General features: G+C 44.5%; 1 non-coding gene across 1 annotated transcript; it reads left to right on the forward strand.

Moving 5' to 3' along the window:
• The first annotated feature begins 20,999 nt into the window (after positions 1-20,999).
• TRNAW-CCA (transfer RNA tryptophan (anticodon CCA)) lies at positions 21,000-21,071 on the forward strand. The gene has a single exon. It is a non-coding gene; the product is annotated as a tRNA-Trp (tRNA).
• Positions 21,072-26,045: the final 4,974 nt, after the last annotated feature.

Below are 26,045 nucleotides of genomic sequence, written 5' to 3' on the forward strand. Positions count from 1 at the left end.
GAAACCCACAATTTAACCCTATGTTCGTTACCTAAAAACAATACATGCTACAAAATCAATTTTATTCGACACCAGAACAAACAGGTAAAGCGGCGGCTTTAAGACCACGTTGCATACAATAATGCGCGTAGAGTAATCGCTGCACAGAGTTATTAAAGTTAGTGCGATTATGCAAGAGTGTGCTTCTAAAACAGATGAAAAAGAAATGAGCTAGAGTGCAGTGATAACGTGGTGTGTATTGTTTTAGAGCAGTGTATTGTCTGAAGTCTACTGTCTGATTGCAACCGCGTACATGTTTGAATACAGAAAATTTATTTCTGCTGCTGCGGGCTGTAACTGATGTGAGGGGGCTAAGGCCTTGTCAGGCTTCCAAGCCTTTAGCCTTATGCCACCTGCAGATATTCATCTGTACTGTTTTCCTGCGAATAAAATCCAATTTAATAAAAAAAAGATAGCCTACATGTTTTTATACCTTTCAAACGTAACCATCTTAGAACAGCTAGCAAAGGCTACTTCTTTGTACAGAGAATTTGCTGACAGCGCGTAGCAACGGCATGTCTTCGAAAGACTGGGCCTATGTTCTTTTTGACGCAAACTCATGCAGCGAGCTTAGTTATCGATAAAAAGAAGATTGGTTCGGTTTTGTGGGGTTTAACGTCCCAAAGCGACTAAGGCTATGAGAGACGCCGTAGTGAAGGGCTCCGGAAATTTCGACCACCTGGGGTTCTTTAACGTGCACTGACATCGCACAGTACACGGGCCTCTAGAATTTCTCCTCCAAATAAATTCTAGCCGCCGCGGCCGGGATCGAGATAAAAAGAAGAAAAGGGTGCGTGGTTTACCTTGTCTATCAAAGAGGCCATGTTATGTTTACTGCCCTGCGCTGGGTGAAAATCTGCCCAAATTCATGAGTTCGAATTATGGACAATTTTGTAGTCTTTATATATGCGTACACAGCAAAAGTGTTTCGGCGTGATGAAGAGTTGGATTTTAAGCATGAAATGCTTTTAGCTCCTGTTGTCGGCACTATGGTGACGTCACGCCGAGACCGAGAGCCAACATCCGGGCACTGAATTCCACTTATCCGGGCACTGAATTCCACTCATCCGGGCACTGAAACGAGAACATCCGGGCACAGTACGAGATTTAACGAGACTCTCTAAGCCCTCCTACAGGACCGGCATACAAGCGCCGGTTGCTTCGCGCCGAACGGGTTGTGGCGTTCCTCCCTTAATGTACGGTGCGGTTCGGGTGTCCACCGAGATGACTGAGAATTACTGCGTAATTTTCTTTCCTCAAAAAGGGCCGCGTTCGAAGGGCAAGGCATCGCGCCGAACAGGTGGTGGCGTTCCGTGGACTGCCTAGCAGCGCTACAACACGCTGTCGCGTTCCAATCCTAAAGGCGAAGCTTAAGCGTCATTAATTAGCAGCTAATTAGTATTTGTCATTAATCAGTAATTAGTCACTAATTAGTAATTACCCATCGCTTCGTCATCAATTATGTGTGACGTAATCCAGTGGTGACGTCACCAGTGTCACATAGGCAGAGTGGTGCGGAAAACGCTGTCGCCTGTACGCACTTTAGACAGTTTCGAACGCACTGCATATATACATTCTTTTCAGGCCTGCGTCTTGTCGTCTACGCGTACGCTTCTGCATCGTCTTACATTTCATGCTTACTATACTCTCGGTTGCGGGAGAGGCAGAGATTTTTTTGTCATGCCTTTTAGCGAATTAGAACGGCGACCGCTGGGAGAGTGCCTCTTTCTAATTTTTATACTGTGTGGTCTGCTACTTTCAGGATCTTGCAAAACTGTCAAGATTCCAGACGTGAACCATCTCGAGAAGGCAGGTATCTCTAGTAGACCGCTTTGTATCTGCTGAATGAATGTGGATGAAGTGCATTTAAGAGCTTAGTCCGAAATTACCGCTTTAATTATAATGGTTGCGGATCTCGTAGCTTCTTTACTGCTATACACTGAGTTGGAAGTGCGGCGGGGTGATAGGGTAGCTGGCGCAGTATTCTTAATATAGCTTTCATTGAAAAATTTTATAGTAAGATTTTCCGAATACTGCAGCTTCTCGGCACCGCTGTTTACAATAGACTTCCAAAGAGTAAGATTTCCATATCACTTATCAGCAGATCCAACAAACGGCTTGTTCGGTGCGTCACTATAGTGCGTCTCAAGCTTATTCTATTTTAAGGGACGACTGATGCCCTACTGCCGTAGTGTGAACTCGCCAAAGCGTTCCAAACATAATTCGGGATATGACAGTGGTTCCACGCCAAACCCAGCTCACGCTATGATCTGGATACAAGCTAAGTACCTCTGCATTCCGAAACAAGAGCCGGAATGAAGGAGGCTCTTATTTATGGGTATTTAAATACCATTTATTTAAGTACCATTTAAGGTGACACGAATCAGTTCGGAGAACTAGCCACCACATTAACTTCAAATCTTCTGGTAACACCCAATGTATGAAAAACAGGTTCTTTGAATGAAATTGAAATTGAACAAAGGAATAACAATGTATGACTGTGAATAAAGAGGCTAAGTAAAGTGACAGTCCTTAAACTACTATGAAACCTATAAATCACAATTCAACATCAGCAAATGTAGGGAACGACAAACTACGATGGATTTCAAGCCTCAAGAGAGAGCTTCTATTTAGGCGATGCAAAGACATGACATATGGTTCCTTAAAAAAAGCTAAACATATCATTTATGATCAAGTAGGCGCATTTTGTAGGTTCTCTAATTTTACAAGGACCGCCTCAGACCGCCTCAAGGACCGCCTCAGCTGCCGGCCTTTGTTTAGGTCTTATGGAATACTAGAAATAAGTAAACTGCACACATACAAACTATGTCTGGAAATATTACGCCAGTACAAACTAGACAAAATAACCTTCGAAACCACCTATCAGACTAAACTTAGCACATACGAACTTCGGAAACAATGTATGGAAACACCTCGTGTACGCACAAATTACGGTTTTCAGAGGTTAGGATGGCAAATTCCTGACTTAATTAATCAATACCCTATTATTCTGGATACTGTACGCAGCACTCCCTCAATACGTAAATACAAAATGTTAATTAAAGCAATGCTCATAAATGAACCTTAAAGGTGAAAACTGAACGTATACCTATCACTAGTGCATGTTTTGTAAATACTGCTATGGTCGAATTGTGTTTTGAAGTATGCTGTTTGTTTTTCCGCCGAAAGCCTGTGTTTTGCAAGGATGTCTTATGTATTGTGTAAAAAATATTGAATGTGTGTTCTATTATGTAATGCTCTTTCTTGGTTTTTGTAGCCTGTGGTGCCGCCTGTCATCCGGGTGGCGTGGCCTCGTCAGGCAAAGTATGCCTTTTGCCACGTCACCCTGGACAACCTTTTCGTTGTCTTAAATAAATTCTGAATGAATGAATGAAAAAAATGAACTCACCCTTTTTAGACATAATACGTGTATTTAGCTCCAACTGTAGGACGTGTGGCTTCCTCTCTTTAGCTAATGTATTGTTATCGTGGTTACGTGTTCTTGAGCCTGCATTTTGTATCGTACGTTGCTAAATTCAGCGTAACAGCCGCCGCCGCCAAGCATGAGAAAAAAAGTTACGCATGTCCTAAGGGTATTTGCTTATGTGCTCACCTGTGTTCCGCTCAAGTTTTGCGAGATTGGATGGATGGATGGAATGGCGGACGTATCTTTATTCCAAGCGTGAACACGTAATAGAGGGTGAGGGCGAAAGGCCTACGTAGCCTGACGTGGCCTATCACCCCTTGTGTGCTTGAAACAGCAAGAAAAAGATGTACATAGTTGTAGAGCATCTACAATTTCGCACACGCAAATATTGCACACATTACAATTGTAAATAAACAATACATGCTGGAATGAGGAATAAAAAAATTAAAAAAGCGATGTACCCATCAGCGGCAAGGAACACTTTCGAAAAGGTTGATTTCTGTGGGTTCTGAAAACAGCGTTTCTCTCAATGTTTTCTTAAAGAGCTTTTATATATAGAGATGATTTCTTTTATTTATGTACTTGGATTTATAAGAATGACTGTCAGACTAGAGAAGATAACCAAAAATTCCGGCCATCAGGCTTCACGTGTTTCAGCGCTGTTGTCCACGTGCTTGACCTGGTGCATAAAAGGCACAAAATATTTAAACAGAACCAGAAAACTGCTTGTTAATAGTTGAAACTTGGTTCAGCTCAAACGACGAACACAGAGTAAGGATACGACACACACAGAGCGCTCCGCGTGTGTCGTTTCCTTTCTCTGTGTTCGTCTTTTGCGCTGAACCAAGTTTCATCTATGTACTACCAACTAGACCGGCACGAAGTTTTTTTGCTTGTTAATGCTCTCATAGAAGTTAAGCTGGATGCCGCTGGTTTATCTCACTCCAATGCGTGATTGAGACATCACCGTGGCCATTAATTAGTGTTGGTTGTTTCGCATTATTTGTAAGCTTTAGAAACATGATTTCCGATTAATAGCTTATATATTTGTGTACTAACTCAGCGCTGTGTTTTTCATTCTGCCAGTGTTGTAAAGAAAATGGTGAAACCTGCGATTTATCACGGGTAAGTATTTTTTTCTCTAATAAATATTGTGATTACGGTCGTATTTAACTCAGCGCAAAATGTGACATCTTACTGGAATTATGCGTTTAAGGAGTATTATGAATATGTTACTTACCAAAGTTAAACTGGCCCCACCCTTTGGGAAGTGAATTTATGAAAAATCTTTTTTTCCTCTCAACTGCTAGGCTCCCATCGATTCCGTAAAACCCGCCGTGACGGTAAGTTTTGTCCTACATCTGCTTGAAATTTTTGTTTTGCACATTACATGTGGACGCAAAAAAAATGAAGTGGATAAAGCTACAGAGTTCATGGATATCATGAAAGGTGCAGTCGTTGTTACAAACAAAAATATAATGTTTAGTTAATATCGCGATCTCCCATAATTGCGACTTAAGCGAAACTATTTAAGCGCAGAGCACTCGTGACTTTGCTGCCGAAAAAGAAAACAAAGAAACATGCTATCTAAGCTAGTTTTCCTGATGCAATTTTGACAGTATTGACAATCAAGGGGGCTACGGTTGCGAATGACAGGCGAAGCATGTGCTTAGTGTTTTTCCCTTAGGAGTCTTTAGAAATGTTTGGGTTATATTCCGCAGTCCAGAATATCCTGGGCACTCTTCCCTTTCATTTCATTCATGGTAGAGAGAAGGTGTGGCAGATGGTCCTTAGGAATCACAAAATGAACAAGGGAGGGGAAAACCTCAGGTTGCTTGAGCCAACGTTTCGACAAGGGGACTTGTCTTCGTCTGGGCAAAGCGTTCATCATTGGCAGGGATCAAATGGGGCCTTCGCTCCGAGGAGGAAGGCCCCGGGTGGGGGTAGGAAAGTGGTGTGAGAGGGGATGCGTGTCAGGAAGGGGAGGGAGGTGAATCTTGATTCGTTAAGCTACTATAGTGGAAAAACTTATATCCGGGGGGTGTGTAATGAACAAAGGCTTTGAAGGGGCTGCGACGGGGGGGGGGGAGGCGCTGGGTGGACCTGTAAAACTCAGATAAGAGGATTAGTCAGCGTGGCACAGGGAAATGAGAACAAGGCAAACAAAATAGGCTGGCACTGGAAGGAGAAAGAAATGGGGGCATTTCTAAGGAAGGACAAAGCAGGAGGGGGGGATGGCTCAAATTCAGAAAAAGCCAGAAGGTGGAGGCGGAGGGGGTAGCAGGAATGTCATGGTTTCCGAAAACTGATAGCAGAGGCTTAAGGGAAAAAAAAGGTGAACAAAGGGAGAGGGTGAGAAGGCCGGAAATGTGGTGGAAGATATTACGTGGGAAGGGTGCAAAGAGCGATAATATACTTATGCGAGGTTCTAGGAAATGGTCTGACCACGTGCAAGACATTTGTTAATTTAAAATTATGCTAACCCTGGAATGTACCTGAGAGATTCCAGGTTTCCTCTGGACATGTTAATCCCTGTTGGTTGCAGTGTTTTAAATTTAGGGATTAGGAATGCTTCTCTGTATTTTCTGTCCCTAGTCGATTACCCTACTGAAGTAGCCAGCTTTAATCCCGTCTCTCTCAAAGCCGAAAGCACGTGGACGCCGGAAGCGCTGCAGAATCCCGAATTAGACTTGTACATTAAATCTGTCTCGAAAGAAATTATAGACCAAACAAAGCAAGCTCGAAAACGCAGAAACGTTACCCCAACGGAACAGGCTACTCTGAACCCCTTAGCTTCTAGAACCGATATAGTCATTAAGCCTGCAGACAAAGGAGGTAGCATAGTTATCCTGCCGGCCGAAAAATTCAAAAAAGAAGCGTTTAGGCAACTCAACAACCTTTGTCATAATAGGAAATTACATTCAGATCCCACGTCAGAGTTCTGGAAATTGATTCTGAACAAACTGGCAAACTTATTATCAAGGGTACTAATCACGCAGTCCGACTACCACTTCTTAAAACCGCTAAACAAACAGGCAGGACGCTTTTACCTACTTCCCGAAATCCGTAAGGTTTCCGCAGAAGACTTGTTTACCGCAGATATCCCCGGCAGACCTATCGTTTCAAACAATAACACGCCCACAGAGAACTTATCAATTTTTTTGAACAACTATCTTGCAGATATTCCCACCCACCTCCCTTCCTTAGTCGAGGATACACCGCACTTTCTCCGCATAATAGAGTCTCTGAATGACGCTTCCATTATCCCAGCAGATAGCATGCTTGTCACACTTGACGTCGCCGCTTTGTACACAAATATTCCCATCAATGAAGGTATCGACGCGCTCTCCAAAATTCTAACTCAAAGTCCTCACCCGCACGAAACAGAATTGTACCTCACGCTACTTGAATTGGTGCTAACACTCAACTACTTTGAATTCGATTCTTCTTACTACCTTCAAGTATTTGGAACAAGCATGGGCACTCCCTTCGCACCCACCTACACGAACATTTTTATGGGGCTACTAGAATCTAAACCTCTAAATTCATTTAAATAAAACCCGTGTATATACGTGCGTTACATAGACGACATTTTCATGATATGGGAGCATGTGGCTGAGACCCTGAAGGCATTCGTCACACATTTCAATTTATGCCACTCCAGCATTAAATTCACCTTCAACTCCTCGCAAACGCAAGTTAATTTCCATGACACCACTGTCCATTTAGAAAATAGCAAGCTCAAAACCACACTTTGCAGGAAGCCTACTGACCGACAGCAATACTTAGATTTCACTAGCCATGATCCAAGACACTGCAAACAAGGTATATTCGTAGGACAGGCAACGAGACTAAGAAGAATATGTAGCGACGACGACGACTATCTGAAACACCTCCACTCGCTAAAAAACACACTAATCACCAGAAACCATCCACAGACAACCCTTAATAATGCGTTCCAACGAGCAACCACTTTCAAACGAGATGCAGTTCTTAAAAAACGAACAAAAGCAAATAGGGAACGACCTCCTGCACTTATAACGAAATACTCAAACGCGCTTCCAAACATAAACAATATTCTGCGGAAATACCACCCCATTTTAACTGGTAACGACCGTCTCAAGAAAATATTTCCCGATGCATGAAGAGTAACATACAGACGCAACAGAAACCTGAAGGACATTCTGGTGCATGCTAGGCTCGCTAAGAAACCACCACCGACAGTAACTTCATGCTCTCGACCTAGATGCAAGACGTGCAAACATTTACAAAGGGACACTACGGTTAAAAGTACGGCAAGCGATTTCAGTTTCGATATAAAGACCAGTTTTTACTGCACGTCGTCCAATATTATGTACATGCTCCAGTGCTCCTTCTGCCAGAAACAATATATCAAAGAAACCGGGCAAACACTGAGTGCCAGATTAAACGGGCACCCGGCTGACACAACACGGAATGAACAGAAGGCAGTGTCGACCCATTTTAATCAATCAAATCACAAATTCGATGAACTCAAATTGTTCATTCTTCAGTCAGGCTTCAAATCGACTAGGGACAGAAAATACAGAGAAGCATTCCCAATCCACAAATTTAAAACACGGCAACCAACAGGGATTGACATGTCCAGAGGAAACCTGGAATCTCTCAGGTACATTCCAGGGCTAGCATAATTTTAAATTAACAAAAGTCTTGCACGTGCTCAGACCATTTCCTAGAACCTCGCATAAGTATATTATCGCTCTTTGCACCCTTCCCACGTCATATCTTCCACCACATTTCCGGCCTTCTCACCCTCTCCCTTTGTTCACCTTTCTTTTCCGTTAATCCCCTACTATCAGTTCTCCGAAACCATGACATTCCTGTTACCCCCTCCGCCCCCACCTTCTGGCTTTCTCTGAACTCGAGCCATTCCCCCCCCCCCCCCCCCTGCCTTGTCCTTCCTTAGAAATGCCCCCCTTTCTTTCTCCTTCCAGTGCCAGCCTATTTTGTTTGCCTTGTTCTCATTTCCCTGTGCCACGCTGACTAATCCTCTTATCTGAGTTTTACAGGTCCACCCAGCGCCTCCCCCCCCCCCCCCCCCCCCGTCGCAGCCCCTTCAAAGCCTTTGTTCATTACACACTCCCCGGATATAAGTTTTGCCACTATAGCAGCTTATCGAATCAAGATTCACCTCCCTCCCCTTCCTGACACGCATCCCCTCTCAAACCACTTTCGTTCCCCCACCCGGGGCCTTCCTCCTCGGAGCGAAGGCCCTATTTAATCCCTGCCAATGATGAACGCTTTGCCCAGACGAAGACAAGTCCTCTTTTCGAAACGTTGGCTCAAGCATCCCGAGGTTTTCCCCTCCCTTGTTCATTTTGTGATATCTCATTTCATTGTTAGATACAAACAAACAGTAGGTATTTTTAAAAGAGCCTCAGCGAAGCCGTTGAAATTTTCTGTAATCGGGAGGTTCGCATTCTCGTGCATTACTTTCGTCGCAGATATTCATGCCTCAAAATGATTGCAGTGTGTGTATGAAGCCCTCAAGGAACTCAACAGGCCGACCGACGCAGTGATCGCATACGCTGACATCATTTACGCTCTCGTCAACGCCACGAAGAAGTCAAACAGCCGTGCCTGTACGTAGCCATATTTATTCAGTTCCCGGCATATAAAACCTAGCAAACTTCTTCTTCAGAAGGTCACCTCCTAGGCCTGTAGGTCATGAGTCGATAGCCTTAAATGTAGCAGGGCTCAGGATGCGGATTACCTGCGGTGACTTTAGATCTACGAGGCACATCACTCTACGAGCCCAGAGCATTGAGATTTGCAGCATTGAATTTTCGTTCTTCTAGGCAAAGATTCCTGTAATAATTCTAACTTCTCGACAACTTTTGATGGCAGTGAAAGAAGGGTAAAGGGGGAGAGAGAGTGCAACACTGCCACTTCAACAGCAGTTAGGCAGCAGGGCAGCTGTCTGGCATGTTTGCTGCGCGGTTGCTTTAATCCGCGGGTGGTGGAGCTGACGCCATCTATCGATGCTTATTTTAATCTAACGTGCCTATTAGATATGCTGCGACCAAGGAAAGGGTTTTGGCGCTACTCACTAATGTTGTCAAATTGCTGAAATTATCACATAAGTGCAGAAAATATCCCGTTGTATTGAAAAAAAGTAGAGAAAACTCAGAAAAACATAAAGCTGAACCATTCCAGTGGCACTCGCTGTCAATTTATGATGAAAAGGCTCGCTGAAGGTGTGAATATTCAGCGCATTTATCACAAACGTGTCTAATAACCACACAAACATCTAAGGCCCGAAAAAAATTCTTCTGAGAATTACATCCTGATGTTTATAAAAGCAACTAATAGCAACCACGCAGGTTCGGCTTGGAACAATCTAACGGTCATCCGGCTCGGGCGATTAACTTAGAATTGATCCACGGATTTGGGACACACGAATTACTGTTTCGTAGTATTGCGTGGTGTCAGCACCAAGACAAATTTCTGATTGTGGAGAGAGAAATTAGGCGGACAGAAAAAAGGAGTGACATTGTTTGGAAGTCACATTTGGGCCCTGATATACTTACCATTGCTATCTTGGAAGGAAACGAACATCGTCTATGCGGACATCCGTTGAATCGAAACTTTACTGTGCGAAAGAAAATGAATGGCTAAGGGTAGGGAAGCGTGGCCGACGAAGAGAAAGGTAATTAGGTGATAAGGGCTATGAAATTTGCCATAAGAAGTTGGCCATAGCAGGGGCGAGCAACGACTAATTGAGGCCCCGTAAAAGGAGAGACTATCTCGCAGTGACGTAGCCTTGATGATGACTTTGGGTGTGAATAATAAACACTGCGCAGTGGCTACGGACTTCAAGAACGCTGTTGCAAGCACGAAGCAGGGCACCGTGAGGCTGACACGCTGTACAAACGGAAACTTCACTGCTGCCGTCCCTAGCAACCTTCTGGGCAAGGTAAGACGACAGTGGCAACGGCAGAAAAACTGAAGAAACATTAGCCAGCACTCCATTGCGAAATTACTGACTACTTTAAAATAACTTTTGAGAAGGCATGATGAAGAGTTATTAGAAGTCTGGGGACACAAATAGGACTTGTGCAAAAGTGGCCTTGTTAGTCAGTAATTACCCTAAGTGGCGGGATTCTTATCATTGCGGTGATAAGGCCATCTAAAAGCCGAGAAATAACAACTGAGTGAGCTCCTTAGAATACGCTAAAGCAAGAAACCGAAGAGATTGGTCGAGAGAACAAAAAAGCGATACAATAAAAGGACCTAGGACTCACCACTAGAAAGGCCGATATCCACTTAATCTGGCTTTTGGTGCGTTGATGATTTGATTTTGAAGCGCGGAATGTTTCTGAGCTTTTTATTTGGAAGTGAATACCGTGAAAAAAATAATCACGCTTTGCCTTGTAAACAAGGGTACAAGAAAAGGACTTGTTTTAAGGAAATAAAAGTAAGGAACCTACAAATTGGAGCAAGTAATTTTCTGTTTATGAAGTGCGCTACAATATATTTATGCTTTTTTTGTTCCCTTACATGTGAATGTAATGCGTTCTTGCTTGCTGTAACCGTATATACTTGTTTTCAATTTAGAAGATATATTGTTTCTCTATATTGCTTTTTTGCAACTACCCATGAAATGATTGTAACTATAGAGCATGTTTAGATAAAAAGAATAAAAATAATTTTCACCTGAAAAAAATTTCATATTAAATGTGCCTGAAAAACATACGTTCTATCGTTCAGAAATCGGTCAAGTGCGGATTAAATGTATTGCGGGCCATTTCTTCATACTACAATTAAGAATGCGCATGTTACAAGCTGTGTATTTAGAATTTTGTCGCGTCCGTTTTGCTGCACTCTTTCTCGCTTCAGTGGTCCACATGCATCAACAGACTGAGAGTTTCCCAGTTTATCAAAAATGCTGTTTGTGTCTCAGGGATTTGAATTTTTATGTTGAAGCTTCACATTTTCTTTCTGCGCAGTGCACCGCCAACTTCGGTACTGACTGCCAGAAGTCAAGCGTGAGTTTCGTGAACTGCTCAAGACAATGTTTCATCGTATTGCTATTTTGCGATTTCGAGTAAAAGTTCTTAAAATTCTTGCAATATTTTAGTGCACAGATTATATGATTAAAGTTTCGGTTTGAAGAAGCTATATAAAAAAAGAATATTTCATCTCGGGATGGAATGTCTCAAGTCCACGAATAGCAAACAAAACGCCGTGTGTCCAAGTCTCCCCACAAAATAAGGAATCCGCATGATGAAGTTTCTGCCCAAATATTTCCTGAAAATTTCCTTACTATCGGGTTGTATTTGCTTTCTCTTCGCGATATTTTTAGTTTAGTCAGTACGCCACGCAGTATAAAGGAAATATACGTATGACATAATTCCCCTTTGCACTCTGAGAGGGCTGCGCAGTGATGGTAATTGTGACTACTTTATTCTTCAACTCTAATCTGTTTTCTTACTATTTTTTGTTTCTTCCTCATTCACCTGAGTACTTCCTTGTGGAATCCAGTCATAATTAGCCATGGATGTGATCAAAAATTACATTGTAACCGCCAAGAACGTGAGATTTCGATCACATCCGGAAAGCAGCGATTTTAGGCATCGTTATTAGTCAGTTTGTTAGTTGCGATTTTAAAAGCACAAGGGTGACTAACGGCAGTGAAACACTTTCGCCATAAAACTCCCATTTTCCATTTAATAAATAATTAAGTTGAGCGGTAGGTTTCTTAGCGGAGTGGGATAAACTGTTATGTACAAACTGTTCTTTTCTATCTTTCTCATTTCAGACGAGTCTCGTGTCGCCACTGGTAAAGTTCATTCTGGTAAGTGTAACAGTTTGCAAAGAAGTACGGCCTGCTTTTAGTTTATAAAAAGTGCTTTCTCTAAATTTCTAGCTACCTTCCTTAAAAATGCACAGACATAATCAAAATGATCTCTAAGTATTAATAACCTACAGATACACTGGAACATTTGTTTTCTGATAACATAGCAAGCGCATTCGCAAATCACTGTAAACTAAAGGTTCGCTCCCTTCCCCGGAACGCGCCGCCGCGGTGGCTCAGCGGTTATGGTGCTCGGCTGCTGACCCGAAAAACGTGGGTTCGATACCGCGGCGGTTGAATTTCTTTGGAGGAGAAATTCTAGAGGCCCATGTACTGTGCGATGTCAGTGCACGTTAAAGAACCCCAGGTGGTCGAAATTTCCGGAGCCCTCCACTACGGCGTCTCTCATAGCCTTAGTCGCTTTGGGACGTTAAACCCCATAAACCAACCAAACCAACCTTCCCCGGAACATGAACCCCAAATTGCATGCGGCCCGTAGGGCAGCCCGGGCGAGGTATGTACAAAAAAATTACCGACGATTACGTTACTTCCTAATGCGAAATTTGAGCGCAGCAAATAAGCTGTTTCACCTTTTCGATAGATTGAGGCAAAGAAATCGAGCAACACATGTATGCGCTATCACAGAATTTTTTTTATTTTTCACACGTATTCCTTTAACAAAGACTCCACTAACAGTTCTTGACAGTCATGAAGGAAGCTTTGCGGTCGGAGAAATAGACTGATATATGTTCGACTTGGTACACCAATGCTTGATTCTCAAAGACGAGATCTATACAAGTGCCTCGCGAGGTTGTCACAGCCGTGGGACGCGTTACGAGCGAGAGGAACGGTATGTTCTCCCGCATAAGTGTTAGGAAATTGCTGTTTGTCTTTATGTCAACATTAAAGTCCCCCACTACTAACATCGGTGTGGATCGATGGACGGTTAATGCGAGTTGCAGGAAGTGCACGACGTCTTTCGTGAGTGCGGTAGGGGCGAAGTAGGCAGCTACTACCAGCAAGCCGTTGGGCAACTTTGCGGCGCACAGTTCGCCAACTTCATGTGACGTGCCAAACATTTCGACTGGTATTGCAGAGAGACCTGTGCGCAAGTAGATAGCGACTCCCGCCGCTCTGTTGTGGTCTCTGCGAGCACCACAGCAGTATAGGAAATCTATGATTTCGAGAGGCTCTTCGGGATCCATCTAGGTTTCAGCAAAGCAAAGTACAGAGGAATGGCGCAGAATGTGATCGTGGTGTACGTACTTGGCATGTGCGGCAAGGGAGCGTACGTTAAGAATGTGGTTGTGAATGATGAATCAAGTGCTGCCAGCGAATGACGCGTCCATTGGCTGTCTGCGTGTGTTACTGATGTGTGGTTAACATGTTAAGCTTCGCCTGTAAGAGTGGAACGCGACAGCGTGTTGCAACGCTGCCAGGGAGTCCACAGAACGTCATCGCCAATTCGGCTGTACGCCTTGCTGGACGGTAAATTTATTTTTTGAGGAAAGGAAATGTATCTCTCTCGCATATCTGGGTGGACACCTGCACCTCGCCGTAAGGGAAAGGGGGAAGATGGGAGTGAACGAAGACGCCGTATTAGCTAGACGCGCCTTTGTTCATTCCAAACCATTCAGCTGGCATTACGGAGTGGCTAGCGTGCTCGTATCGCACTCCGGAGACCCTGGTTCTATTCCCCAACTCGACCAATTTCGTTCTCGGTTTTATTGATTTATGCGGTCTAACTAGAAAGGTTAATTAGGCTATTTCATATTTATATTATTATATTTCTATCCATCGTGTTCTGTCATTAACCTGTCAATTGTTGGAACTGTCTAGGATGTTCGCCACAACGTATATGAAACGAGCAACGTCTTACTCAGTGGGGAAGTGCGTGGTGGTGGAGGGAACGCGGCTTCGTACTTATCTGTTTTTTTCAGCAGCGTCTCCTTCCGCGGACTCTGTTGTCGCTGCGGCGCGCGTCTTTCTTTTCTTTTCTTCTGACCTCTTCATTCTCCTCTATATTAATTAGGCTAATTGATTAATTAAGCAATTAACTAAACTCAGTCCAACTTAGTTGCAGCATCACTATACGATCCCTTTGATTGGTTGCATGGTTATTAGCCAAAGTACAATTGGCCCCATTTGAAATTCGCGCACTGTGACGTCACGAGCATTTCGAGCAATTGAAAAGCGCGTCTTTCTTTTCTTCTGACCTCTTCATTCTCCTCTATATTAATTAGGCTAATTGATTAATTAAGCAATTAACTAAACTCAGTCCAACTTAGTTGCAGCATCACTATACGATCCCTTTGATTGGTTGCATGGTTACTAGCCAAAGTACAATTGGCTCCATTTGAAATTCGCGCACTGTGACGTCACGAGCATTTCGACCAATTGAAAAGCGTGACATTGGAGGCGGAGCTGGTTACGAGGCCGACGCCGACGCCGACGCCGACGCCGACGCCGACGCGAAACCCAGGAACGGACGCCAAAGAGCTGCGCTCTAAAAAATCTAGCTATTAAGTCCACAACGGTATACACGGTCGCGGCTCCGTTTACAGGAAGCTCACATAACTTTCCTATCCTATCACTGGAAACTGCAGTCAATACCAGGCAAATATCAATGTGCAAGAGTGTGGGCCACTAATGAAGCAAAAATAAGCCGACGAATGCTTGTTTTTTTTTCTTCTGGAGACAACCAGGGCAAAAACTGTGAATATTTAGCCAATCCAAATGTGGATGAATATAATATGTGAATCCTCTTGATTTGTTACAGCTTATGTCCAATTTTTAAGCATGGAATGCTTTTAGCCCCCGTTGTCGGCAGTGTGGTGACGTCACGCCGAGACCGAGAGCCATCATCCGGGCACTGAAATCCACTCATCCGGGCACTGAATTCCAGTCATCCGGGCACTGAATTCCAGTCATCCGGGCACTGAAATCCACTCATCCGGGCTCTGAAACGAGAACGTCCGGGCACCGCACGAGACAACGAGATTTAACGAGACTCTCTAAGCCCTCCTACGCGACCGGCATGCAAGCATCGGTTGGTCTCCAAACGAGACAAAAAATAACTGCTGCCAGTGCCTTCTCAATGTTTATCAAGATATCAGTGGAGCTGTGGGTTTGATAATGCACGGAATTATAATTTCCGATTTCTAATAAGGCGTGCAAAAAGCACATAAATGCCACGTTACACTTCGTTGTTATACGTGATCCGGGGGAGAAGCGCTGCGTTCAAAGGGCAAGGCATCGCGCCGAACGGGTGGTGGCGTTCCTCCCTTCCTTTACGGTGCGGTTCGGGTGTCCACCGAGATGGCAGAGAATTACTGCGCCATTTCCTTTCCTCAAAAAACCTTGCGTTCAAATGGCAAGGCATCGCGCTGAACGGGTGGTGGCGTTCCTCCCTTCCTGTACGGTGCGGTTCGGGTATCCACCGAGATGACATTAGGCCCGTAAACATTTCATGCTTACTCTACTCTCGTTTACGGGAGAGGCAGAGATTTTCTTCTTTCTCTCCCACTTCCTCCCTTCCTGAACTGTGCGGTTCGGGTGTCCACCGAGATGACATTAGGCCCGTAAACATTTCATGCTTACTGTACTATCGTTTACGGGAGAGGCAGAGATTTTCTTCTTTCTCTCCCACTTCCTCCCTTCCTGAACTGTGCGGTTCGGATGTCCACCGAGAAGACAGAAAATTTCCTTTCCTCAAAAAGCGTTGCGTTCAAAGGGCAAGGCATCGCGCCGAAGGGGTGGTGGCGTTCCTCCCTTCCTGTACGGTGCGGTTCGGGTGTCCACCGAGATGACAGAGAATTTCCTTTCCTCAAAAAGCGTTGCGTTCAAAGGGCAAGACATCGCGCCGAAGGGGTGGTGGCGTTCCTCCCTTCCTGTACGGTGCGGTACGGGTGTCCACCAATATGACTGTGAATTACTGCGCCATTTCCTTTCCTCAAAAAGCGTTGCGTTCAAAGGGCAAGGCATCGCGCCGAACGGGTGATGGCGTTCCTCCCTTCCTGTACGGTGCGGTTCGGGTGTCCACCGAGATGACAGAGAATTACTGCGTAATTTCCTTTCCTCAAAAAGCGTCGCGTTCAAAAGGCAAGGCATCGCGCTGAACGGGTGGTGGCGTTCCGTGGACTGCCCGGTAGGTAGGAAAGACTTTTTTCTAACTGGGCCTACTAATCGAAATATTTGCACTTACCTAAAAAATGTTTCGAGCTGTTGGTTACAGTGCAGAGCAGTGAGCCTCATGGGAGTTTTTGCTTTCAGGTGAAAAGTGACCTCCGAAGAGCGATTGAATTCTTTTCTCATTTTACTGTGTACCGCAGTGCCTCTTGAGGAACGCTCTTCCCGGGGCATCGCAGACAAAAGTCACCGCTTTAGTGTGTGGCCTCATCGACCGTACGAACATTCGCGGAAAATCGGGTGCAGACCTCGCTGCCGCACTCGAGAACATCGACAACGCGCTGTGTAAGTTGCGTGTGCCATGGGCTTATATCTCGGGGATTCATGGGCCTTATGACTGGGTTTCCCTGCTATGTGCTTATGCAATGCAGTCCCATTGGGTTAAAGGAAGTAGAATTGTTGATTTACGGCTTTTTACTTTTGTTTCGCATGAGACGCGTTCATACGCATTTAAGTATTCAGATATGAAGCAGAGAAGGTTTGAGAAATAATGGACTAATTACGACTTATACAGGGTGTTTGGTCCAAGGATTTGCATAAATTAAAAAAAATATGCTTTTGAAGTTCGAAGAGCGCTTTTTTTGGCAAAGCATTGTTGACGGTGTAGCGCTTCAGAATATACGTAATATGTGCTAACTAGTTTTTAGTTTTCACCCGCTATATATGTTCTTTATATAGAAGTACAGTTATGCCTCTCAACTTTTGGTTTCTCTATATAATTTCAGGTTCGTGAACTGGCTGCCCCCCTACGCCGAAGTCATTGAAGAAAGGGCGGCTTGTTTTATAAAGTATACGAATAAATGCATTTGTAAAACCAGCACCATTGTATCCTGGGCTACGTCTGGAAGCTACAAGATGAGGGAAGTCCAAATATGCTCCGGCTCTGGGGACTGCACTTCGAAGGGACCAGTTACGTCGGTCTTAATCTCTGTGGCTAACAGAAGAAGGGGATTTTAGGTGTCACCACCCAACTGGATAATTGTGCACAAGGCAATTCATTCTAAAGCGACATAAAGCGTGAAAATTTTTGCTCAAAAACTTCGGCGACGATTAAGCTAATCGTATGAGTATTATCGAATAGCATTACATATGTTCACTTCGCACAGGATATGTTTAGTTTTCGCACAGGATATGTTGCGTACAGGATGAGCTTCACACAGGATATGTTTAAGCGACTGTAGTTGGGGTCTGATTTCTAACTGCAGCTAAGTTTTTATTACCTACTCTGCGGTATGGGGCGGCCATACCAGGCCTCTAATCTATCTGAGAAGAATAAGTTGCTGGGATAGTTGCTTTCAAGACGTCATGGGATATGGAGCACTGACAGACAAGGACAGTAAAGGAGAAGAAGAAAACACACAACGCGGCTGAACGAAGGAACTTCATTTCTGAGGAAGTCGACACGCACCTTTTTATGTGCGAGCCGCCGCGGTGGCTGAGTTGTTATGGTGCTTGGCAGCTGACCTGAAAGACGCGGTTTCGATCCCGTTCGCGGTGCCTCATTTCGATGAAGGCGAAATGCTAGAGGTCCGTGTACTGTGCGATCTCAGTGCACGTTAAGGAACCCCAGGTGATCGAAATTTCCTTAGTCTTTCACTACTGCGTCCCTCATAACCTGAGTCGCTTTGGGACGGTAAACTCCCATAAACCAAAACCAATCCTCTTATGATCAAGAGAGGCAGAGGTGTACGCGCGCATCTACTAGAAGAGATTTCAGGAGGAGGCCTGCTGCTCGTGAAATGATAGCCTGGAACACGTTTTATCAACACAAAGAAAATATCTGTAAAAAAAGCAGGAGAAAATCGCAAGAAAGCGAGGCTACGGCCGAGACATTATAAGCCAGCAACACGGCTATGACAAAAAGAAGCCTAAAAACAGGTAAAGAAAGATTAAAAATGTATACGTGGAGACAATACAAAAGATAAAAAACTGAGACAAAAAAAACACCCTAAAAACATGGCAAAGGCAGAGTCAGTAAGGGCCAACAACTAACACGGCTATGACGACAACAAAAGCTAGTCATATTTCATGAAGAACTAAAAACGGGTAAAAACAATCAGGATGCCATATGTGAGGCAAGAATTAACAAGGCCTAAAAGATGATGTGGTTAGAGGTGAAAGACAGCATTTGAATGCACAATCTAAACAGAATTTCGGACAGCAGAAGCTGACGTCATTTTTTCTTCCCATCAGCGCCTCTCCGAGCTTCGTAAACGGGTCAAAAATTACGCATCCCTTTGTTTCATGAGTCACGGGAGTCGTATAGTGCATTCCTCTATCTTGCAACATAGAATACGTCGGGCAGACAGTGTGATGGGTGAAAAAAAGACTGCAGCAGGAACATATCCAAAAATATAGCAATTTAGGTGTGAACTGCCGTGACCACTTGCTCGCCCATCACACGCCAACCTCCATACGTCGCGGGCACAACACTAACAGCGAAAGGCAGGATACAGCCGACTCACGAAATAATTGAGGCATTCGTTGTTACCATCCAAAAGATGGCTGAGTTAACACGCCATCAAAAGCCCGTTTGGGAAAAGTAAATACGCACTTCTTGCCGTTTCCCTACTTCTATTCTAACATGAAATGTGCATGTGCACTGCCCTTTTATTTAAATAAATTCTAGTTTGAACCAAGCAGGGTAGACTAAAGTTGACAACAGATTCGAAGAGCTGGAATAATTTCCCTAATGGCTGACAAAACAACATACTAGACCAAAATGTCGCTATTACTGCCGTAGGGCACGCACAGTTAACGCAGCAGGTATTTCTATACACGGCTTTGCCGAAAGTTTTTGTTCAGGCAACATTGCGATTTAGCCTCAGAACACTTGCGGTATGAAGAGGGCGCATTTTTCGAACAAGCAATTACCCCCGCGAAAAAGAAAAGCATGGAAATCTGGCGCGTCACCTGCCCCGGCGTCACATCAAACACTGCGCTTAACCTTTCGCAAGCCGTGCTGCCATATAAAAACTTTCAAGTGACACCAGGTCATACCAGATTAGCCATCGCCAAAACGCCATACAAAGTTCCTACAGTGGATATTACTATAAAAGGTACACGGAACCGGGTATAGAGTTTTGCCACAAACAAGTGGAGACAACCAAATTCATTACTATAGGCGCATTTGATGCGCGCAAGGGCGAGTGTCTGCCTACGACATTGAGAGCAGTCTAGGAGCGGAAAAAAGGATGGCCTAGATAAGCAAAAATAAAAATTCTTGCTCCCCGTTCTCAGGCCGTCAGTCTAAGTCGGCAAGATTTTTCTAAAAACTGTGCAAGCCGTCTTTGCACGGAATATTATATTCCATACAGAAAAAAAAATTGCTCAAAGCTCTTCAATGGGAAGTAGATGCTACAAGCTGTGCCATACTTTGCTGGAACAAAAAGGCAAGCAACCAGCTCGCAAAATATACTCGTAATTTTGATAGGAAATATAAAAATAAATTGATTTGAATTAAACTCTATATTTACCCCTTTTGGCACTTTTAATATGTATTTCAAGGTGTGGCACGGCAAATTAGGAGTAGAAATTAGCCATACGGTAGAAGAGAAATTTTGTAAATTCAATTCTACATTCTTCAATTAATGTGGGGCTTTATATTAAGCATCTTTTAGAAATTATTCTATAAAAATATGTTGCGACTACCTTCTCGCACACTGTGCGCCACTAAATTCAGTGTGTTATTTTAGTTCTTGTCTTTTTTTCTGCGATGGTTGCACTTACACTGATGATCCCATCATGCATCTCTGTGCAGCTTCGACGTACAGTGAGTTCATCGTACAAGAGCGTGGCGAGGAAATTGTTTCAAGACAGTGCAAAAGTTCTCTTACAAGAGGAGTGCAACGAGTCGTGCCGATATGACTCATCGGTTCAGCGGCTAAACGGCTTAATATGGGCATAGGGTCGGTGTGAATGGTGGGCCATTATTATTAGACTGGCCGAATATGGGCAAAGTCTCCGCGCACACATTTCGCCGCTGTCGTCAGACTGGCTGTACATACGCCCTACGCAGGCGTGGACGATGGGTCAATGACGTTAGTTAGACTGGCTGAGCAGAGGCTCTGTCTTGGTATGAATGAAGAGACATTGGTGGAAAAAGTCTCGGATTCTCCAAATACCGATGTAGGACCCATATTCATGCCAATTTTCGCCACTATTTTGCCACTGTCGGCCCAATCTTTTTGTGCTGCTAGGGGCCCTTATCAAGGTAAAAGATAACAGAAGAAAGCTGACCATACAAAGCCGCCCACAAGCTCTGATAAGTGCATTCCCATCAACTGCGCTTGCTGCTGACAGCGTATGCCTGACTCGTTGGTGGTTTGTACCGGATTGGTTTCCTCTCCTGATGCGCTGTATATGCTTCACGGCCTTTTAGTTCTATGTTTACTATCATGTTTGTGCCACGTAGCGCCTACCTAGGTTCTATGTACATAGTTTGTGTGTGTGTGTGTGTGTGTATACACACACACGTATGTATACATATATCCTTTGCGTATACAACCTGACTCGTTGGCGCAACGGTAGCGCGTCTGACTCCAGATCAGAAGGTTGCGTGTTCGAATCACGTACGGGTCACTTTTATTTTTTTCATATGTGTTATATTCATCGCCAAATAGAACTTATATTGTTAATTCCCCAGTCAGGCTCTTGATTTTGGTGAATCATTATATGACCGTCATTAATACATCGAACATTTTCCAGTCTCTTTAATAGTTGCATCAAGCACTGAACGAGGAGTTCCTTGTATATCGAACGAAGTTAAGAACAAGAATTATTGCAAGGGACCGACACACATTGTTTATTTTTATTTATTTATTCAATAAACCCCTAAAGGCCCTCAATCGAGGGTATTACATAGGGGGGAGCAATGACACACAACGCAAAATAAGATTGAGCAAGCGCCAAGGTGCAATACATAAGAACAGAGAGCACATGTAGAAAACAAAAGAAATAAACAAAAACCTGTAGTATACATTTTAATTTACACAAAAAAAAGAACAGATAGTGTTTTAGAGGCATAACAACCGCAGCAACAAAACAAAATAACAAAAAGCTGAATGCAGCATGTGGTAAAATCAATTAGTAAAGCTAAACAGACATTTGGGTAATAAGGTCCTGAAACTTATGAAGATCCCGTTCAGAAGCGATGTGTGATGGTAGATTATTCCAGTCGACTATAGTACGTGGTATGAAAGAGTTAGCAAACAAAGAAGTGTTGCATGATATGCGTTTAACTTTCAGCGGGTGGTCGCGACGTGGAAAAAAAGATTCAGGTGATTGAAAAAAATCGTCATGGAGCACAACATGATGGTAAAGTTTATGGAAAAGGGTCAAGCGTGATAGTTTCCGGCGATGTGATAACGTATCAAGTTCGGCGCGAGCCTTTAGTGGGGTGACGCTAGTATGACGAGAATAATCAGAAAAGATGAATCTAACGGCACGGTTTTGCAAAGATTCCAAGTCATCTATAAGGTATGCTTGATCCGGGTCCCAGATGGCCGACGCATATTCGATTTTAGGCCATATTAAGGTAACGTGTGCTAGTTTTTTCAGGTGAAAAGACGCTTGTTTAAGGTTACGTTTTAGAAGACCCAGAGAGCATAAAACCCAGACTAACATAAGAGTAGCGCGAAACCAGGACGACGGACAAAAGGGGAGAGAGCACACACCCACAACACAGGCGCCTGTGTTGTTGGTGTGTGTTCTCTCCCCTTTTGTCCATAGTCCTGGTTTTGCGCTACACTTATGTTATGGATCATTACCGACTTGCCCAAATTTCCACCCTGGTGAAACACTGTGACAAACTGTATTTCAGTCGGCGAAAATCATTCTTTAAGTCATGGAATTTTACTTTTTAACTTTAGTGGCTTAGGTACAATTTACAGAGCCGCAGTACATCAATTTTCCAGGATACGTTGAACGGATCCTATCAGCATTACTTTTTTATATATCAATAAAAAAATATGCCGGACTTACCTTAAGAAACATTTTGTTCCTGCGTGCGTACTTCGTGCGGAATTAAGGCGTACCTTTTTGTTGCATTTTTATGCGAAAGCTTGTCTACGGGACCTCGGAATTCGATCGCCGGGTGCCTAGTTTTGACCTTCAGCTGAGTTAGAGGCTGTTGGGATTTAGGCCCCCCCCCCACCGCTGCCACCACTGTTGTAATTGGGACACTACATCCCGCCCTAGTCACCACTGTTGGGACATGGGGCATCTCCCACCGCTGCCACCACTGTTGTGACTTGGGCGTCTCGGTCTGCTGCCTCTGTTGAGCAGACCTGAGCGAAGAACGGTCGATGCGACGGTGAGTGAACTGACGTTTATATGCAGTATTTACAAGGCTTTCTACAAGATGTGTAAAAGGGCCGTGAGCACAACGGGCTAGGACGAGGCCCTGCGGAGAGCGTCTCTCTGGCACGATGGCGCCTCTGCTGCCCGTCTGCTGTTGCGTCTCAGTGCGGCTCTGTTCTTATAGCCGCCGGTGACCGTTGCGTTCCTCTGCACCAGGCGTTCCTCTGCTCCAATAAGGTCACACCACAGGCCACGTTCGGATTGCCTCGAGCCGACGCTAATGAGGAGGAGGAGGAAGGGTCTGCGCCGCTGAGCCAGGATGACTTGTTGCAAGCTGTGCCATGGCGGCAAGTCCGGGCTTGCTTTGCGCGACGGCGGGCGTACCTCTCTGGTTTCCAGAGAGGACAGCGTAATGAGGGTTCAGGCACAACAAGGCCAAGCCATGAGAAATAGAAAAAGAAATTGAATCAACGTCCATGAGTAGTAGTCGAACCCGTGGCTGAGCGAACAGATCTCCTTTAAGGGCAGTTAAGCTCGACCACTAGCCTATCGCCGCTTTTTTTCTTCAACGTGGTATTTATTACAATGATGCTAGGTTTTATGTGCATGAGCTATTTACACACAGTGGCAAATCAATAGACAAACACGAGAAAATAGTCAATTCGCAGCATATAGCGAATACGTCATAACACGAGACATCTAAACAACAAATAACTAGAAAAAAAGGCAAACAACAGAGCACTAAGAGTCAGTACCACTCCTGTTCATACTCGGTGAGGGCATACAATTATTTTAGGTGTATAATCATTCTAGAGACATGGTCTTTTGCAGTAATAACAGTTTCACAATGTCTGCCCATCATGCGTGTTTTCCACAGGCTGTGTAATCTAATTAAAAGTAACATACCTAAGGGCTCATCAACAAATAGTAGTGCAGTGAAAAATTGTACAGAATGCGGCGTCAAATTACGTCGTTTCTTCAATGTCCGTTGCATGATGTCCCGGAAGAGTATTGCATATTTACAATGGATGAAACAATGCTCAATCGTTTCAGGAGCATCACAGAGGGGACAGGTCACCGTAGACACGAAAATACCTTTTTTCTCTCGCCATATTTTAACTGGTAATGTCTCTGTGCATAGCTTAAAGAAAAATGTTTTTGTACATGGCGAGAGGCACACTTTACGTACTCTCTTTTTGTACTTCATGTCCCGGTAAACCAAAATACACAGAGCGATACAGTGGAGGAGGAAAGAGCATACAGAACATCTTCATGAACGCAATATATGTCGGGCAGATGCTGATGGGGAGTCACAATTGTACACGGTTAGTAAGGAACGCGCGGATCCAGTCAAACATTGTTGTGTCCATATTGAAAGAACGGAGCTTACAAACAAAAGGACAATGGTTAACTATGTAAAATGCTTTCGAGAAGTCAAGAAAGATGCAATCAATTAGAAAACCTGTATCCAAAAACATATTCACGTTGTGAGGAAATGAAAAATGTTGTTTCACATGATAATTGTTTGCGAAAGCCATGTTAAAATGAGGACAAAAGTTTATAGATTCTGGAAAGTGAACAAGGTGAGTGAATATGATATGTTTCATTATTTTGCACGGAACTGACGTAAGTGATACAGTTCTGTAGTTAAACGAGTCATGCTTTCCACCACATTTTTAAGTAGGAATTATATTTCCGGTCTTCAAAACGTTTTTTTATTTATTAATTTTATTTGAACATACTGCTAGTGTCACATTTGAGGCCGTTGCAGGAAAGGGACACATTACACATTGAAAGAAACAAACTTCAAGTAGGCACGGTCATAAGCAATGTTTCTTTCTGAGTATGTGTCGTTTATTACTGTAATGCGAAGCCAAGATAACCGCTGGTCCTTAAGGGTAACGGAGTGGATTCCGAGCGAAGGCAAGCGTAAAAGGGGGCGGCAGAAAGTTAGGTGGGCGGATGAGATTAAGAAATTTGCGGGGATAGGGTGGAGCCGCAACTGGCGAAGGACAGGGTTAATTGGAGAGACATTGGAGAGGCGTTTGCCCCGCAGTGGGCGTATTCAGGCTGATGATGATGATGATAAAAAGCCTACAGTGTGTTTATGCTAGCTAATCATATGCCAACTCATTCAATCCCCCTTCTCTCACTGAATGAAATAGCTTTCCATCCGACGTCGTTACAGAAACAGAGAAAGAAATTCCAAGAAAAAAATTCTAGAACTCTTTTGCTCTGACGGACATGTTTTGTGATTATAGTTGTGTTTCTTCCCTCTGTAATATGATGTGTCTAATTAGTGTATTTGTTGTGTCCCCTTATTGCTTTTGTGTGTGTGCGCCCCCGCATCCTCCTCCTAACGACCACTCGCATCCTCCTCCTAACGACCACTTGCCCCTCGTCGCACGCTGTCGCCAGATGCCCCCCCATGGTGCGCCCCCGCACCCTCCTCCTGTTTTGGGAAGCCACTCCCTCCCGTGGACGCTTCTCCGCTCCCTCCTTTCTTCGGGCGGCCAGTTCGGCTCCTGCCTCGGTCGACGCTGGTCGCACCCTCATCGGCTTTAAATAAACGAAGTCTTAAAGTACCGTGTGCGTCTTTCGCTGCATTCAACACAGCGACCGGACACGACAGTGGCGACGAGAAAGTGGATTCGACCCGCGCTACGCAACGCTATTGACAAGCCATGGCTACGCGAGGGTTTCCCAATCAGATACCAGAATTCAACGGCTCATCGTGGTCATCGTGGGTTGGACGCCTTCAGTTCTACTTTGAAGCTAACAACATCACAGACCCAGCCTTGAAGAGGGCCAACCTGCTGACGCTGTGCGGGGAGCAGACCTACGATACTGTCTGCGCCCTTATTCAGCCAAGCACACCAGCGGCAGTGTCTTACGACGACATCGTAAAAGCGCTGCAAAAGCACTACGACCCAAGGCCATCCGAGGTCTACAGCCGGGCTCGCTTCCAACGACGAGATCAACTGGGAGGAGAAACTGTGAGCGCCTACGTAGCCGCGCTCAAGAAGCTCGCTGCCGACTGCAATTTTGGAACGCTGTCGACAACAGCTACCGGGCAGGAGGGAGACGCAGCTTCTTCTGCTAACACCACCATGCTTCCCTTGGACGTGATGTTACGCGACAGATTTGTGTGCGGACTGAGTGACGAGTCACTGCAGCAGCGCCTGTTCGCTGAGAAGGACCTCACATTCAGCAAAGCTTACGACATCGCCGTTCGAGCGGAGAGCGCCGGTCACC

Source organism: Amblyomma mixtum, chromosome 10 (genome assembly GCF_055824585.1).
Source record: "Amblyomma mixtum isolate Tamu chromosome 10, ASM5582458v1, whole genome shotgun sequence".
In the NCBI taxonomy this organism is placed as follows: domain Eukaryota; kingdom Metazoa; phylum Arthropoda; class Arachnida; order Ixodida; family Ixodidae; genus Amblyomma; species Amblyomma mixtum.